This window comes from Gallus gallus, chromosome 2, assembly GCF_016699485.2.
Source record: "Gallus gallus isolate bGalGal1 chromosome 2, bGalGal1.mat.broiler.GRCg7b, whole genome shotgun sequence".
Classification (NCBI taxonomy): Eukaryota; Metazoa; Chordata; class Aves; order Galliformes; family Phasianidae; genus Gallus; species Gallus gallus.
The window spans coordinates 47,189,596-47,208,192 of record NC_052533.1 but is presented as its reverse complement, the minus strand read 5'-3'; positions in this window follow the sequence as shown (position 1 = coordinate 47,208,192).

The following is an 18,597-nucleotide window of genomic DNA, read 5'->3' as shown; positions in this document are numbered from 1 at the left end:
TTCTCCAAGGTTTCTTCACAATGTTCTGAAGCAGTTTTCCTCTGTAAATTGCAGCCGCAGTTAGTGCAGCTCCCACACTGGCAACCGGAACTGCTATTTTCTTAAGGCTAATGAATATACAGCAAAACTGCCTTTCCTTACCGGTGCTTTTCTGCTCAGCATACAACAGTGGTTGGACAGTGACTCATCTAACAGTGATATCCTAATTTAATTACCACTTTTTGACACTGTTGATTAAACAGAGAAAAGGATACCTCTCCATTACTGCAGCCTCTCCTGGTGGATCCCTTTCACTCTTTCCAATCCTGTTACTTTTTTTTATCTTCACTGTCTCTTCATTTCCATCTTCACACTTTTCTTTGTCCCTTTTCCCGTTCGTTTACCAAGGGTTTATATGTCTGCAGATACTTATGACTCCACATTTCTTAGGAAAAATCATTATTTTACTCCCAGGAATTTGGGAGCGGAGGGGGCGAGCGGAGTTAATTTCAAACAGCAAATGTTAACATTCATCTCACAAAATGAGCAAGGCAAGGCTAGTGGGAAGAAATATCTTTCATTTGACCAGCAGATACACTTAGACAAAACAGGCAGTCTGTCAGGCACACAGGCCCTTCTTCAGAGTAAGAAGTTTGCAGAGCATTGCCAGCCAAGTGAAGGAAGGGGTTGTCCCGCTGTGCTCTGCGCTGTGCGGCCTCACCGCCAGCACTGTGTGTGGTTTGGGGTGCCACAAAGTAAGAAGGACATAAAACTGTTCGAGAGTATCCAAAGGAGGGCTATGAAGATGAGGAAGAGTCTGGAGGGCAAGGTGTATGAGGAGCGGCTGACGTCCCTTGGATTGTTCAGCCCAGAGCGGAGAAGCTGAGGGGAGGCCTCATGGCGGCTGCAGCTCCCCACAGGGAGCGGAGGGGGCAGCGCTGAGCTCTGCTCTCTGTGACAGCGACAGGGGTGGGTCAAGCTGGATATTAGGAAGAGGTTCTTCACCAGAGGGCTGTGGGCATGGAACAGGCTTCCTGGGCAGTGGTCATGGCCCCGAGTGTCAGAGTTCAAGCAGCATTTGGACAACACTCTCAGACACAGAGCTGGAAGTTAGGGTGGTCCTGTGTGGAGCCAAGAGCTGGACCCAGTGATCCTCATGGGTCCCTTCCAGCTTGAGATAGTCTATGATTCTATCATTCAAACATGAATTACTGTAACAGATTAATACTACGATAAACGTTTATCAGTGCTCATTATATACTAAATATAATATAAATAAAGGTGTAAACAGAGCACTGTGTGAACATTTGAAAACTGCATACTTTTTTCCCAACTGCTTTCCAAGTGGCTAAAAGAGAAAGAGTTCCCCAATCTGCTCACGTCTGATTTTTATCACGCAGCTTTGTCATAAATTTAGTAACCAGAGGAACTGGCTGAGTGGTTGAAATGTACTGTCTTCAGATAGTTGAGGAGTTCTGCATTTAACTGGCATAGAAAAAGACTAATATGATATGTTTTGCTGAAACCTATTTTTAAATTTTGCCAAAATCAATATAGTCAAGGAGCTCTTAGTAACATGAAGGGTTGAGATTGTTAAGGTTCAAATGATTGCTGTGGGATGGCAAGACTATTAAGATTAACTGGGCCTGCTCCAGCCTGCGGCAAATCGATTACCTTCAGGCTGTTTTCTGCTATTAAAACTCGTCAGGCAATTTATAGCAAAAGATACCACCCACAGAACATGATTACAAAGGCACTTACTGCTAAACTAAACAACTCAATTTACAAAGTTATAAGAGCGCATGAAAGAACATTACTTTCTTAAATGTAGAGGCGTCCGTTTCTAGCAACTATGAATTGCAGAAGAAAACCTTCCACGCTACCTCAAAAGAGCTGCAGTACTCCTCTAAAAATAAAAGGACACTTTCTTCAATCTTTAAAAGACAGCAGTAACATGAAACAAACCTTGGGTTTATATGATTGCAATAGTTGTATAATTTTCTAGGAGGACTGTTTATTTTCAGCACCATTTTTCATATGAAGGAGCTCATTCGTAATCCTGCAGATCACAGAAAGATGAGTGATCCCAGTAAGCTCGCACATGTTATTTAGAACAAGAAGGGGAAAAAAAGAAAAAAGAAATTTGATAGCTCCAAGTAAATCTGATTCCTCTTAACTCTTGGTGGTGATGAAGAATACACTTGGCCATGAGAAAGACATCATCTTAATCAGCTTATCCTGACTTCTTTTGCCTAGGAACAGCAAAATCTGCAAGATGTCATTCCACGGTTTCTGCTGTCCCAGAAGAAAGCACATGCTGGACAACAACGTTTGTGTTTCTGCTAAGCTTTTCTTATTTACCCGACCTTTCCATGAAGGATCACTGTATTGACCTTTCTAATTTCAAATCATACTTTTCAGCAGCCTCAGGATGCTAAATTGGATCATGTTTTGGATGTACTCCCAATAAAGATAACTCACAGTCAGTCCTCAAATAAAACACACTGCCTTGACAGTTCCTACATATTCTCTGGCAGTATTAATTCCTTAGAACTGAATGTGCACACCTTTGTCACCATGGCTAACTCCCTTTTCCTCCACTCACTCTCATTCTCTACTGTTTCTCACCACCAGTTATCTCACTCTCCCTATTGCCTCAAGTGAGACCTTCACTTTGCAGCTTTTTGTCAGTGCTATCTCTTTCTCTCTCCCAAGGTGATTTGAATGAGAGCTCCTGTTGACAATTCTTTTTTATACTCATAGTTATGTTTATTGTATTGTTCTGCTTTGTTCCAGTGAGAGCATATTGTGCAGATTTTGCAGCAAGAGAAAGGTTAATCTGCCATTGCCAGCTACCACAGGGCTTTGCTTCTATGGAGTTTTCCTTAAGCCCCCACACTTTCACACATTCAGCAGCATACTTAGTAATAGCAGGACTGCAATGTAGCAAGTTAGGGCACTTCAGCCTCCCTTTGCTTGTTTTATTTAATCCAAGGTTAGCATGCAGTGACAGCATAATGTGTAAAGTATGTCACTTCAGCCAACAAATGTGTGGCTGCTGCCTGGTTAGGAATACTCAACCTAGCATTAAACAGGCTATTCTGAGAACTGAAGGTGACGTAGCTACAGCAACGTGGAGCTCAAAGCCTCAGGTAAATAAATATCCAGGCAGTTACAGCATTGTGAGCTCTATAACATATGACCGCGTCTGACAATTATTTAGCCTTAAGCTTCAGTCATAGAACAGACAAATTCCTACTTAAGGAAAGCACTGAGAACAGAAGTCATTGAGACCTCTTCTTGTGAAGGCTAGTTTGAAGGGTGGGAATCCTAGGAGTTTCCCGAGGCTAAAGGAGCAGGATTGCCTTCAGGGTTTATACATGGAGGAATCCACCAGGGGAAAAAAACAAACAAGCAAGCAAACAAACAAGGCAAACAAGCATGCACCTTGGTTTCTTTATCAATTCTGTGGGGCCAATTCTCTATTTGTAGAATACAAATATCTCCCTTAACTGCCTTAAGCATACATTGCATGTATCCTGAAAAGAGAAAAATGGGCTCCTAGTGAGTTAGCAATCTGATATCTGCTTACTCATCACTGTTAACTGTCTTCCCTAACCTTTAAAGTTGCAGTGGTGTTTTTAACTGGAGCATCTATGCCTTTATAGCTAACTTCTCACACAAGTAAAAGCTCATTTCTACTATAAACAAGTGAGAACAATGAACTCAGTTTACCTCCCTGAAACAAAAATCGCATTTTTAGAATGAGACGTCCTGAAGACCCTTCTTTCTTTGACACCAGATTTACCTCCTTTATTTCTGTGGGTATGATTGTGAGTCTCAAACTGCCTGCTGCCAGAGAAACAATGAAGAACATTAGTGACTCAGTTATTCTGCACTTGGCTTTTTCTGATTTCTCAGCTTTCAATTTCCAGTACCATTTTCATGCAACCTTAAATGCTTCCCTGTAGCTTTTGGGAAAAAAAAGAATTAAAAAACAACAACAACAAAAACCAACAACTTCTTCACAACTAATTAAAGAAAAAAGAACAAGTAATACTATGAATATCAGGAAGAAGATCTGAGCTGCAGTGGGAACCTCTCCAATTACCCTTCCCTTCTTGCTGCAGACACAGTGATCGCAGCAGCACAGCCTTCCATTTGTCCTGCCAAGCAGCCGAGTTGGGAGATTTGCCAGCACCCCTTCATATGACACAGAGTTTGATCACCTCCTCCCAGCTGGGACCCGGTATGTTTCTGTAATACTTCACTGTTCTGAGGACTTTTAACTCCTCTGCATGATTTAATCTCCTTACAGCTTTCCAAATGAAGAACGCTTGCTGTACACTCCACGTTCTCGCTGCGTGGCATTTGGCCACAGTAAGTAGTCATGCTAACTTGGCATAGATCAAGTGATTCATAGCCACAGCAACTGCATCTCATTATGCTCTATTTGCAGGAGAAAATTATAAAGCAAGTTATCTGAGGACCACAGAACTCAGTATTAAAAGCAGAAGTGATGGATCCAGGTGGCTCTAACACGATTTACCAGCCATTGAACTTTTATTTATTTGTGTGTGTGTGTGTGCATGTGTGTGTGTGTGTGTGTGTGTGTGTGTGTGGAGTTAGTGTGTATCTGGCACGCCTCTAAGCAGCTGCTGCCAAAAGATGTATCAGAGAAGACAGAGGAAGCAGCTTGCAGTGACAAGCAGGAGCTAAGTGATAACAGAACGAGATCATATGGACATGCACTGAGCCATTACTATATTTCATGTCAGATGCCCTCTATGCAAAATTGAGAATGCAAACACCATTTATGGTGGAAATATGGGGAAGGCATGCAACGGACTTAGAATTCTGAGTAACATGACAACAGTGATCTGGAAGTGCTCACAGAATAGCTTTTCAGTTAACAACTGGCAGAGCAGCCAGATGTGAGAAACAGTAGGGCTCTGACATATGTTGCCGTATCTGTCAGTAAACCTACACTGCTGAGGATTTAGTGGCAAATCTACTTTGGCAAGAGAGCAAGAGAAGCTTGTGGCCCACTGCTGAAACACTTACAGACAGCTGTTATCAGAAACGCTAATAGAGTTGAACCTTGCCTGTACAGATGTTAGCAAGTTTATTTATGTTTCCCTTTTGCTTACCCTGAGATACACACGTCAGTGTGGATCTCATTATGTCTTTTACCTGCCCTGATAAATGAAGGCAGAGAAGAGGTAGATTAATTATCTACAGTGATAGAAAGTGCTTGTGACAAGCTAAGCAAAATAGCAGACCAGCCTAGAGGCAGGATGTTCCTACACAAACACCCCTTAAATGATAAACAAGACCATAACTTGGGAGTGTTGCTTTCTTTCTGCTTACAACTAAACAAGGGCATTCTCTGTGATAAGCTGAAGTGACTGATGCAATCACTTCAAGGACTGCATGACATCTGCTTTCTTGGTAAGTCCGGTCATTTTGCCAGAGATTATCAAGATTAAAAAAATATATATGATGCTGAGGTTACAAGCTCCTTATACCCACACAAAACTAACATAATACAAAATGTATATGCAAAAACTTTGACAATCCCATAAGGACAGCAGCAGTTTATTAGGTCTTCCTCATCTCCTTCCTCAACCTTAATTTCTTGATAACGTCCCAGATAATGGTCCTGAGTATTTGTGTTCTTTCACCACACTTTCTGAGACCTTGGTAGTAAAATCTTTGTTTCTGTTCTCTGCGTAGAGAGTTCACTTACAGGCATCATGGCACTACACACCCTGTCATTCTGTCCTTCCTTGCTTTTCCACGTTATCACTCTCGTCTCTTGAGCTACCATGAGACAGGTAGTGCTCCCTTTCAGTTTGAATGATGCTTTTGTTCGTGTCTCATGCGCTGTACCGACGATTAGCTAGAATTATTCCCCAGCTTATTTCTGAGGTCACAGTGCCCTCTACTGTCAAAAGCTTCGCCTGCATCATCTTGAGAGGGAAATAAATAAATAAATACTTAAATAAATCACAAAACAAACACAAGCCCAGAAACAGGCCAATTGTTCATATATACTCACTAAGAAGATTTTTTTTTTCGCCCAGAATTAACAGATGAATTTCTGCTTCAAGATACACTTCCATCTTCTAGCCTGGGAGGCCAAATCTCAGTTGTTTTGCTGGACTGAAGCAGACTGGCCGGGGCATATTTATTTGTTGCTGACCACAACAGCAACAAGACACTTTGTCAGGGTCACTGTTAATTTAAATTACACCACTCATCTATGCAGAGCTTGTCTCACGTCTGACTTGTGAATGTTGAGTAATTCTGTATAAGGAAATGCTGCTGTACATGCAAAGTAAGAATCAGGCCCATGTTTCAAATGCAAATTGTAACTACCTCAGCCACAGATTTGTATAGCTCCTGGTGATCATCCCAGCTCTGCAGATAGAAATGACCTATTACAAACAGAGATGTCCCTTCCAAACTCCTCTCCTGTTTGTGTCTGCCTCCTCTGTTTCCCTTTACAAGTGATGTGGGATGCTGCAGCTTCACTCTTGTGGTCATTTGCTGGAGGTGCACATACAATCCTGCAAGTGGGACCATCGCTGCCCTCCCACCACCCCATCTTTCCCAAGTAACCACAGACTCCTTCAGACACTCCCTCCCTTACCCCTTGGTGACACTACCTCCATCTACCTTCACTCAAGACACCCACCCTTTCCCCACCATTAGGAAATCCTGCTCGCTTATGATTTTAGCATAGTGAATTTAAAGAGAAGGAAGAATCAGTGGCCAAGAAAAAAATCCCTAGCCAGGCTTCTGAAGAAGCATGCCACAGATAGCACTGAAGGACTGTGCTTTGGAGGTGCAAAACATTTGTTTTTAAAATATACTATTTGTTCTGTATTCTAAGAATTGTCAAGCTTTGAAGAACAATTAGTAGTGCTCAGCCAGCAGCAGCTGGCTTACTGTTTTAGCAAGCAGGTGCAACCACTCCAGCTCCTGAAGGCACCACAACTTGTTTCCTGGTAGGGGTGTTGGAGATGGTTACCCATAGCTTGACACGTAGGAGTTCAGAGGCTCTTCCTTGATGAGAGAGTACACTGTTTGATATATGTTGATGTATACACTGATGATGGACTAAATCCTGAGTATGGTACAGCACTCATTTTCTTACATTAGTGTGATAGGAAAATGAGCTCACTAAGCAATCCACTTGAGTGTACACATTCATATATATATATGTACACACACAGAGATGGGTTTGTGCACACATTCTCACGTCTATAAAATACTAAAAGTCAAACATCACCACTGAGCAAGTAAGGCATATTTCGAATGTTGCAAGCATAGTTTATTTAGCCATTTTGCCATGCAACTTCCACGTGATAAAATCCCAAATAATTTCACTGATACTGAGCAGAGCCAAGGCTCTACTGCAGACAAGCCTTGGACCATCTTGTAATCTTGGGTTTCTCTGATTAAATCCTTCACTGGAAGGATGCTTGTAAAATTCCTGTTCAGTGAATGGAGGAAAGAATGCCAAAGAGCAGAAGAGTATGCTGGAATGAATACTTAGTGCAGTTTTCTGAGACAAGAACTCACTGAAGGGTCATATAGGGGAGAAGAGAAATGCAAAATGGCTATCAGGGAAAGGTGATGAAGTTTTAAAAGATGCTTTTGCTTTAGAAAGGTTACTTTTTCCCTATTTGCTGAAGCAATACCTGGAAAAATTCTACCCCATTTTCAAGCAGGAAGAGCCTCATTGCCCACTAACTCATTGATTCCCTGTGCCAAGCGTAAAGTAACTTCACATTTACATGTCACAAGCAGAAGTGCAATCTGCAAGCAGTGTGAAACCTCCACAATTGCAGCTGATATTACAAGACTTATTACCGGCACTATTAGAAAAGTTGCAAAAGGAAGAATACAAAATAAACTGTTGCTTTACTGTAAAATGATTAAAACAAACAAACAAACACTCCTGCATTCTAGTGAAAATAGTCATCATCATTGCACAGCTGTGGAAAAAGCAAGCATCACACTGGGGTATGTGAGAAGGAGTTTCATATCTCACCCATGAAGTCATCTATTGACTCTAGTTAGTACTTGTAAGATCTCAGTTAGAGGAATGTGTCTGATAGTGAGCACTGCACTTCAGGAAAGATGTAAACCCACGAAGGATAGGGATTTTTCCTCATAATCTCCTTTATCCCTACTGTCATTCTTGTTTTACATCAGTCACAGTAGTTGCAAAGCAGATTCCCCCCCTCTAAACATATACACACAGCAGAAAAACCCTTGATGTCTATACAAGAGAGATGTGAAAAATAGCCCAGAGAAGAGTAATCAGTGGCAATGCAGTATCAGTTTTCAAAAAAGGCAAAAGGTTGATGCAAGAAGAGACAGAAGCACTGGATATGGAATGAAGGGCTAAAATTACACTCATGGACACATTAGACATTAGGGCTGATTTCTAGTGAAAGAATAGTTAAGCATCACTCTCTAAAGGACCTGTGGAATCTCCATTATTAGAGGCTCTTAAGAACAAATAAGATAAACATCTTTTAGAGGTGGTTTAATTATAAACTGGTCCTGTCTTGAGCCTAGGAGATGATCCTCTGAAGATCCTTTCCTGGCCTACTTTTTATTATTATATACCAGCTAATCCTTCGGTGAGCCTTTATGAAAAAAAATCATCCCAAGTATCCCATGACCCAGCTGTGAGCTACAGACCACCCAGATCCTCCACACCAAAGAAAACACTAATTATACTCTGAGCTGCCATTTCATAGCTGTTTGTTGGGAGGGCTCTATGTAACTCAGAATCACTCATCTGCAGAGAAATGCATGACAGTCCCTTCAAATTTTGCCAACACCTGAAAAGAAATTTAAAAAAAATAATAATTCCAGAAGGAAAAGATCTGGACCAAACCTGCAACGTTTGTTTGGGAAAGGAGAAAACAGGAAACACTGAGTTTGCAGTTGGAAAATATTATCACACAGCTGACTTTCTCCATACAATCTGTCACAGAGGTACTTTGCAAGTGAAGAGCATCATCTCAAACAAGAGTGGTCGCAGGGAAGAGAACCGGAACAATAACTGGTTAAGTAGTACCGAGAACAGGAACCACTTGTGTGAAACAAGTGTGGAAAGGGTCAGGCAGTAAATGAAAAAGAAAGTGAGAATATGAGAGAACAAAGAAGGAAGGAGAAGAAAAGTCATCTTGGAAAGTTATCGTAAAAGTGCAAATGCAACAGAGGCCTAATCAACAAAGATTTGACTGTTTTCGTATGTTTTTAAAGGAGTACTGTGGGTGGAAAAGAAACCTGGTTCTAGATCCTGGATCCCCTGATTTGCTGCTGAGATCCTCACATTTCTGAAGTGGTGCATAAAGTCTCAGTCAAAATGTTCATCTCATTCAAGAGATTGAGAAGGTATCCTTCATACATACGTTCCCTACCGCAGGATACAACAAATGTTTCTTTCTCACAGAGTGACGTCCATTCTATTTCCCTCATGCAAAGTAAATTGTTCACACAATCAACTTTTGCTGCCTTCTCAACTAAGTCTGGAAATCGCTTCACCCTGAAGGCTTCCACAAATTGATCCCAAAGGACTCATGGAGACCATGCTGCTGGTCTTTCTTCCCCACTGTCATTATAATCATCTGAAAAAGAACTGCTCCCCTGATGCGTGAGGAAGGGGAATTAACCTAAAGAAAGCAAAGGAGTCCACACCAACAGACATCTTACTGAAGATGTCTGTAGAACTTACTGAAGAAGAAAGACTGCAACTATATTTCAAATTTTTCTTACATTTCTCCTATTGAAAGCTCTATCTCCTAAAACATGGATGGGTTTCTGCCCTTTGTCTTCCCTTCAAAGATGTCCTGTCCTAGTCCCTTTAATTTTATCACTAATAGAATTGGAATCTTTCCTGCAGTTTAGTCCTCCTGTTTCTGATAAATCCTGAATACAGCTTGGAAGAGCAAGGAGGAATTCAGACTCCATGATCCACCAGGCACCTTCTCAGAGGCAGGGCTATGGCAGACATACACGTAGGACTTCAACATTTGCATTAGAAGGAGCTGCATTTCCACTTAACTAGGGAGGTCCAGCTGAATATTCTATTTGCCCTCTTCAAGGGATGAACATAGAATTAAAAATCATAAAGATCAAATATGAAGATACACCTTTAAGCTCATGATTTTTACTCAGTTAACTACAGAAATATGTACATACGGGGACACAAACCATATTTGATACTGCCTAAACATAACAAATGATTCTTCACTATTTAGCTAATTTCAACCTAATTCAGCAGTCACGCTGCCTGGTAGCAAGGTGTGTTTTTGCATCCAGATGGCTCTTGTATTAAAAACCATTTAGAGCTACACAAAAAGTGGAAAGAAAAAGAGGACAGAAGTTAAGACCGCTGTAGGAGAATAATTCACGTTGTCTCTGTAGAGCTCGCTATCACCATATTTACTGAGACTCTGAGAGAAGGCCTGCAAATGTATGAAAATGATTCCCACGAAAGAAAACATACATATGTATCTTTATGCAATCTGTGGAGTTTTGCCAGGAATAAGGCGTTAGATGTGGCACACTTACCCAGTTCAGCTGCAGCAAGTCCTGTATAGCCATCCAGATACACAGCTCTGGCGCAGAAAGCAAGCGTGAAGTGGGTGCAGACATCTGCCTTAAGCCTCGCATGGCTTCCTGAGCATTGTAAATTGCCTTATGTGTAAGTGAAAATCAAGCTGTGTGTTGTCTGCTTGGCGTGGTGTTGGGTACACGTTCCAAAGGGATTTAAAGATAGCTTTGTTAAGATATGGACCGGTATACTTGTTTTGTCTACTGGGAAGAAAGTGAAACTAGTGCATGATATGAGCTGATCATTTTTTCTTACTCAGATAGTGTTTATTACAGACAACACCAGTACTTATTGAAAATACATATGAATAACAATAAGTAAATAAACAAATACGCTACCATACGTAACTCACAAAGACATTACAGCTTCTAACTGGTTGTTTCCCAGCCAACAGTGAGAAGAGAAAGAGGAGAGGGAGAAAGAAAAACAAGGGAAAAAAAATAAAAGAAGAGAGAGATTTAAAAAAAAAAAAAGAAGAAGAAGAAGGAAGAGAAGAGAAGAAAAAATAAAGAGAGAGTGAAAAAAGGAGGAGAAAAAAAGGAGAAAAGCAAACCAGAGAAAAAGGAGAAAAGCAAACCAGAGAACAGCCCGCTCAGCTCAAGAAAAAGAAAAACCTGGCTGGTACAGATCAGCATACGTTCACTCACCTTTTGGATTTTACACCTGATGACCTGGTAGAAAATCTGAGAGGGGAAAAAAGGGAAAAGATTTTGCTGCCCTAAAACACCCTGAAGCAGTAAAATAAAACTTTGCAGCAGTGACAGCGTAGCGTAGTTTCCAGGGTGAGGGTGGCAGTTTGGGGACAGAGGCTGGAGGCCAGCAGGAACAAGGCATTTGGGGAGTTCCAGTGATGGGGGCACGTAGAAAGATTTAGAAAACGCAGTTTTGGGTTGTTTCCCCCCGCCCCCCTCCTTATTTCTCTCCTTTCCTGCCGGCCCCCCCGGTGCCACCAAGGCCGTTCCCAGGTCGGGCCGCCAGGACGCGCTGCGCACGCACCTGCCGCCTGCAGCCGGCAGAGGGCACAGAGAGCCTGCTGAAAGCCCTGGAATCCAGAAGCATGCAATATCCCGAGTGGGAAGGGACCCAACAAGGATCGTCGCGTCCAATCCCTGGCTCCACACAGGCCCACCCAAAATTCAAACCCTATGTCTGAAAACATTGTCCAAACGTTTCTTAAACTCCGGCAGCCTGAGGCTGTGACCCCTCGTGACCAGGGAGCCTGTTCTATGCTCAACAAAAAATGTCTGAAAAGAAGTTGAAAAGCTCTATTTTCCAAGTGGCCTTTTGCTTTCAGCTGTATCCAGGTACAGGATGATACAGGTGACTTCCCAAAGAGCATTTAGATTAGAAACAAAGGTGGGATTTGTTCTTGTGTCCATGTAGCTTTGGGTCAGGTTGAGTATTAGGGAGAAAAGAAACCCACCGGCACCCACCAGGAATGGTGAAGCTGACTGCTCCCCTCCTGGAGCCCTCTCCTATAGTGTCCATGTCAGCGAGGCACCCCCAGTGGAAGAGTACCCCATGGTGGCACCTGAGCCACAGTTATTTCCCCGAGCTTTGGAGCTTGGCAGCAAGGCAGTGCTGCAAGGGAACACCTGCACCAAAAGTACAGCACACACGCACACACGCACACACGGACATCAGCTTACCTGTAGAGACAGGGCAATGCAAAGCTTACTGCCTCTGAATATTGGGCACCTCCACTTCTCACACTGACAGCGCTCCACGGTGCAGGCTTCTGCAGCCAGCAGAGTTGGCTGCTTTTGTGGGTTTTGGTTTCAGTGTTTTTGTTTTGTTTTTTGTTTTTTTTTTTTTAATTTAGTTATTACTATTTTAGCATCTTACAATTAAAAAAAAGGGGGGGGGTATAAAGGAGTGACAGTGTATATTAATGTAAAGATGAGATATTTGAATGAAGAAATGGGACTTAGGACCCTGTCTGGCCGGGAAGCTCACCGACAGGCAAGTTTCTTAAAAGAAGAAACTCATTTTCCAGGAACCAGATTTTAATTCAGACCAAATGATTTTCAGACTGAAATTAAAATAATAATAAAATAAAAAAGAGAGAGAAAAAAAAAATGAATATCACAGATACACAGATACAACAAATACTGTTTTAGTGAGTGATGACATTTTTATTCTTCCTTTTGAAACTGAAATAAATTGAGCAGTAACTAACCTACAAACAAATATCCTGAGTGAATACATTGCAGATTTATCAGGTATGCATGGCTCTTCTTGTTCTTTAAAACTCAGCTCTATAGAATTCAACTCAACTCTGTACTCTTCCAAAGTCAATTTTTTTTTGCTTTTTCAATTCATTGTGAATTAATGTTGCCCCAATTATTCAGTTCATCGGCCAAAAACCATCCTCAAACCCACTTCTTAAGACTCGAAAGTTGAGCTGTGCAAAGAGTGACACTGACAAAAAGTCATTTTGCCATTGTCATTTGTTTTGGCTGTGTAGCTGGAATAAATTATATTAGAAATAAATGTATTTGCTGGCATAGCAACAACAGCAGAAGTATTCTACTATGTTGAGTTTCAAATAATAAAAAGAAATTTAAAAAAAAAAAAAGAAAGAAATCAAGACCTAACAATAATCATAACAGTATTTGGGATGTTATGATCCTGAATTTTGGAGCAGATTTATTTCACATCTTCACACAGCACCCCATGAAATTTTGGTTCTCCGGGGCACGTTTTTAAACAAGCAAAGAAAAAAGTGAAGTATTACAATATTCAAGTCAAATTGCAAAAGAAAAGCACTGTGTCTCTTGGAGGTGGAAAAAGATGCCTTAATGCTGAAGTGAAATGTTTTAGTTTTTAAACTAGATTTTGGGGATTGCAGCCACCCCATGCTCAAATTTAAAATGAGTTCTGTACCTACAGCTCTGCATCTGGGTACTTGTTGCCTGAGCTTGGGTGGAGCAAAGTAAAACAGCTCGTTTTAAACATTTTGTAGATAAAAATGAGGCAATTCAGCAAAAATAGCTGAAATCACATTTGCAGTTCATGAGCAAGCTCCCTGCTTCAGTCCTTTCCACTGCAGAGACAGAGCTCCGATAGAATGTTTTATGCCTCAACTATATCATGTTTAGGAATCATTGCTTTCTTTACTAACTTAAGTGCAGACTGTCACGTAACATTTTTGTAACTGCTTGTGTTTTTATTAAACTTGCAATTTCCTCACCAGCTTAGAATGCTTCTTTTAAGTGCTGCCTTTCAAAGCAACTTCACACGGAGCAATCTATTTTAAGGCATTTGTTAATTCAACCTCAGTGAAGCGTGGAACGAAACAAAAATGAAGCCATTATTCATTTTCAGATTATTTATGTCATATTCAATGGTGGGGGAGATTTCGCAGAGCTCCGCTCCTTGTCTCAATTTTATTCCAACAGCTTGGTACACTTATTAATTCTTATGGCTTTCATTATTTAAATGAAGATGATATACAGTTCTCCGTTTCCTTTTCTGGGGTCCTTTTTGTCTTCTCTAATTTCTCCATCTGGATGCATGCTCAGCCCTTGTCATGAATCAAAGATACAGCAGAAAAATCCCTTTTGTTGCCGTTCTGCATCTGAATCACTGGTCTAGCTTCCGCCATGCAAATTATTTTATGTGGACCTGCTCCAGAACTAAAGGGTAAAATAGCGACTAGCAGGGCACTGTAACATGAAAATTAGGACAAGCACTCATTTTGCCTGTGTTTGGATACACTTCTATGTGTGATTTTTAGTGTTTTCTTGAATCGGCATCCAGTACGGCTGAAATTTGGATGCCTGGTCTGTTTTTCCTCCAGGTTACACAGTAATGGGAACCTTCTTCCTGAGCTAGACTTGTCTTCTTTAACTGTATTGCAGTTTTGCTTACAATCATACTGCATGCGTGATTGTGTTACATATTATTTTACGTGGCTTACAGTTGCCCGTGTGATTCTAGGTTCTAAAATGTCTCCATGGTCTCCTGTTATCATACCACACAAATTGAGTGCAAAGTTTTACACTTGGCACATAGAGCAATTCATCTCAAAATTACATGTTATTTGCTTAATTTGGTATTTCTATTTACACTGACTCTAAATACCCACTTGGATCTTATGATCAGCTTCCAATTTATTTTTCTGCAGTAACATCCGGACAGTTGCTATTTATGCCCTTCTCGTTTTTCCAGTGTGTTCATTCTGGCGAGCACATCCATCTCACCACAGCTGCATTGTGGATTCACATTTCCAGAATAATACAGGCGTTAAAAGTATTTTAAGTCGCAAGATTTTGAAGGTCAGGTCTATGGACACGTTCCTATTTGGGAAAAAAATGGCTTTAGCAAGGTTTTTCTGAAGTTTGCACTTACAAATAATTATCATCCATATCCCTCGCAGCTTTCTGCTAGGATTTTAAACAGAGGTCCAAACATGCATCTAGAAGACTAAACTAGGAGAGAGACTTGAGCATCAGAGATCGCAGTCTCTAGGCTCCTCCATCATTAGGGGAACTTGTCTTGTCTGCCTGGAACCATTCCACCTGAACACCATCTGATCTGTGTGTTTGTATGCTTATGAACAGGTGTGGGACCAACCAGTCCCAAACTTGCTACCTATTTGCTGCTCATACCAAAGCCCTGGAGAGAGAAATGTGTTGCTTTTGCTGTGGGAGGAAGTTGAATGTACCAGGCAACAGCAGCTGCTGAGGAACAGGACTGGAGGCAACCCATGCTGACTGCACTTAAGGGCTTGCTCATCCTGTTCTCCTCCACGTAATTCTGCATTGTCTTCTCCCAGCCTCTTTAGAGGCAAGACTACTCCAGCCCATCTACTTGGAATGGGAGATTTCAGTTTTGCCTATGCGGTTGGGTTGGCATCTGTACCTTTGAGACAAGTACATAGACTCTTCTTCTGCTTTGCATAAGGAGAACTAAGCTTCTGAGAAGGATCCACAAAGAAAACATGTTCTGATCCACTAAACAGAGAAGAGAAATTCATCCTTGCAGCTTAGATAAGTGTTCTTATTACTGAGGTAGGAAATGAAAAGGAAGTAACCATGCATTCTCTAACAGTTTGTCCAAGCTTATAGAAACATCAGGAGAACAAAGACACAGAACAAAAGAAGCTTTAGAATTCTGTTTCAGGGAAGGATGATAAAACTTTTAGGTTGGTCTCTGCAAGAAAAATGTGTCCTTCAAAATAGCAAACCCCATAGATAACACTTTCAAAACAGGACAAAGGGATTTAGGAGCATGATTCTTGCTAAAATTAGTGGGAGCTGCACACCTAATTTCCCTGGGGACTTGGAAATCTCAGCCTACAATGCTCCTTATTAGTCTTTTTGCTCATCGGGCATGTAACATGGAAAATACTTCCCTGTGACTTAAAATACAAGTAGTTGTCTGTCCTGAACTACTGGAAAACATGCCAAGTTGTCTTAAGTGCTAGGTAAGCTATGTGGTACACGCTAACTCATTTAAGAGCAACTGAAAAACGTGCAAAGCCTTGTAAAGAAAATTAGGGGGCACAAGTATTAGAGTTTTATATGTGCATACAAAAACGCAGGATGTTCCCAGGGCTTTGTAAAATGAAAGAGCAAAAAAGGCCAAAGTCTTTAACCATCTGAAACCATCCAGTCATCCTCTAGCAATGCCCTCTTTGGGGTGACTGTTAACTGAAAATGGGAGTGATTAAATAAAGTCAGGCTGATAAATCTCCTGAGTACTGCTGACTTATTTGTAATATCACCGAAGATGTGCAGCATGACTGGTGCACGTGAGTGTAAAAGCTGACGTTCAGAGGGAAGTAACTGGAAGCTTGCCATTCCAAAGCCATGGGTACACACTCAAATATAATCAATGCAAATTTTACAAGCATGAATTTGCACCAAGATAAAAATTTGTTCTTTTGGCTACCCTGGTATGGGTCTATGAAAGAGCATAGGAATAAACCGTAGTAAATTTGTGACTATGTATCAACCATGAATTTAAGATAGGAAGTGAAAGTAAAAAACTGTTCTCTCCCACATACAGCTTTCCCACTAGAGAACAACAGTGAAGACAAATAGGCTGTCTCAAAGAAACAAACAAAAATTGACAGAACAAAAGGAGGAATGGTTTTCAGTAGGAAGACCCCTGACCAAAGGTGGCCCAATTCCAGTAGCTACTGCTAAGTATAGGCTAACTGTTTAAGAATCACAGCTTCATTCCAGTTCTGTAATAACTCAAAGGGAAAAAGTGGATTCTGATGATAACATATCCCCAAGTGATTTAGTATTTTATAGTTAAAATTATGGTATGTGTTGTCCAAAATGTCTGACTGGAAGGCAGTGTGGGGTGTAAGTAAGTAGGTCGTGAAATCCCACACTTTCATCATAATATTGCTTTCAGGACGTTCTAAGATGCCTTGAGGCAGAGACCCAGGTGAAAAGCACAAGAGCAATTCTCATTTGAGCTGACATAGGAGAATGAATAAATCGCCTCTGAAAGAGTAGATAAAAGACTTCTGACACAGATAGACAAAGGGATTCATAGCAAGGATGAAGTATGTAGAAGAAATTCTCGGAACAACTGACTAGAAGATAAACATCTAAATAGAAAAAAGCTGCAGCTCTTCAAGAAACTGTTACCTCCATCTCTGGCAGTAAACACCATAAATTACAGATTCAGATGCAGGCATTTGCCCTTCTTTAATGCATCTTGCTGCTTAAAGTAGCCCCACAACGCCTGGCTGAAATAAAGCAGACAAAGAGCTGAATCCCCTACCGATCTGAGGGACAACACTTCCTATCAGCACTGTTTTTGCAAACCATCTTTCTCCAAAAACAGGAGAACACAGAGTTTTGAAGACTGGTACCAAGCCATGGAAACGCTGACCTGAAATGAGGACACAGAAGCCTCTCAAAAATAACTACGCTATTCCTGGTAGGCTTTGCAATGGCAATAAAAACAAGTTGAAGTCAACTAGTAGATCAGAATAATTTAACACGGTTACTCTATTTTTAATTCAATAATAGGAAATGATCAACTAAATTAGTGTAGTCTCTGTAATCAAGCCTGTTTTTAAACCTAAAAGGAAAAAAAAATATACCAGGTTTTCCTGGGTCTGTTTGCAAAGACAGTTTTTATTAACAGAGCTAAAAATGCTGCAGTGGTGAATTACCACTGTCTGCACTTGGGTGAGCAACTTATCATGCTACTCTCGAAAATAAATAAATAAACAAACCCAACAACAACAAAAAAAATACCTCTCTGGCAAGCATCCCCATGGAATAGTTTTTAGGCCCTCTTGTAATTACTGAGGAGATCAAGGACCAGTTACTGCAGTTTTCTTAAAATTCTCTAAAACATCTAATATTCTCTAAACCAACACTAATATTCATGCCTAGCTTTAATAAGGATCTTAGGCATTAGACAGCTGTCAAGCTCAAGTTCTTCACTGTATTTAATCCTCTAGTTTCCTTCTTGACAATAGTAAATAAAGGCTCCAGCAAGTTGTCATGTGGACAAAGTGATTCTACAAAACACAAGGAATGTTCAGTTACAAAGACAGTGAAATACTTAAGCATTCATTTAACTGTAAACAATTAAGCCTACTGATTTCTTGAACAAGCACACCGTCCATATTTCTGACCCAGGAAGGTGCCAATGCACATGTTCAACATTACATGTAAGCAAAAAGCTCCCTAGCCTGACATTAAGCAAAAGACTTTTATAGCACTGAATATCCATGAGAACAGATGCTTTTTAGCTATCAAGAAGTCATAAAAATACAGCACAGACAAGACATCATACACAGTTACCACCTCGATGAACTGTTCTCGTTTGCAAATATTCCAAAAGGAAAATGGATACATCTGGCTTACCTCAGGCTGTTCTCTCTTTGCTTACGTTCAGACAGAAACCAAATTAAGGCAACACTACAGCTGTTCATTAGGACCTCACAGCTCTTCTACCATTTCAGGTTTCCCTGTAAGTCAACAACTCCTGTG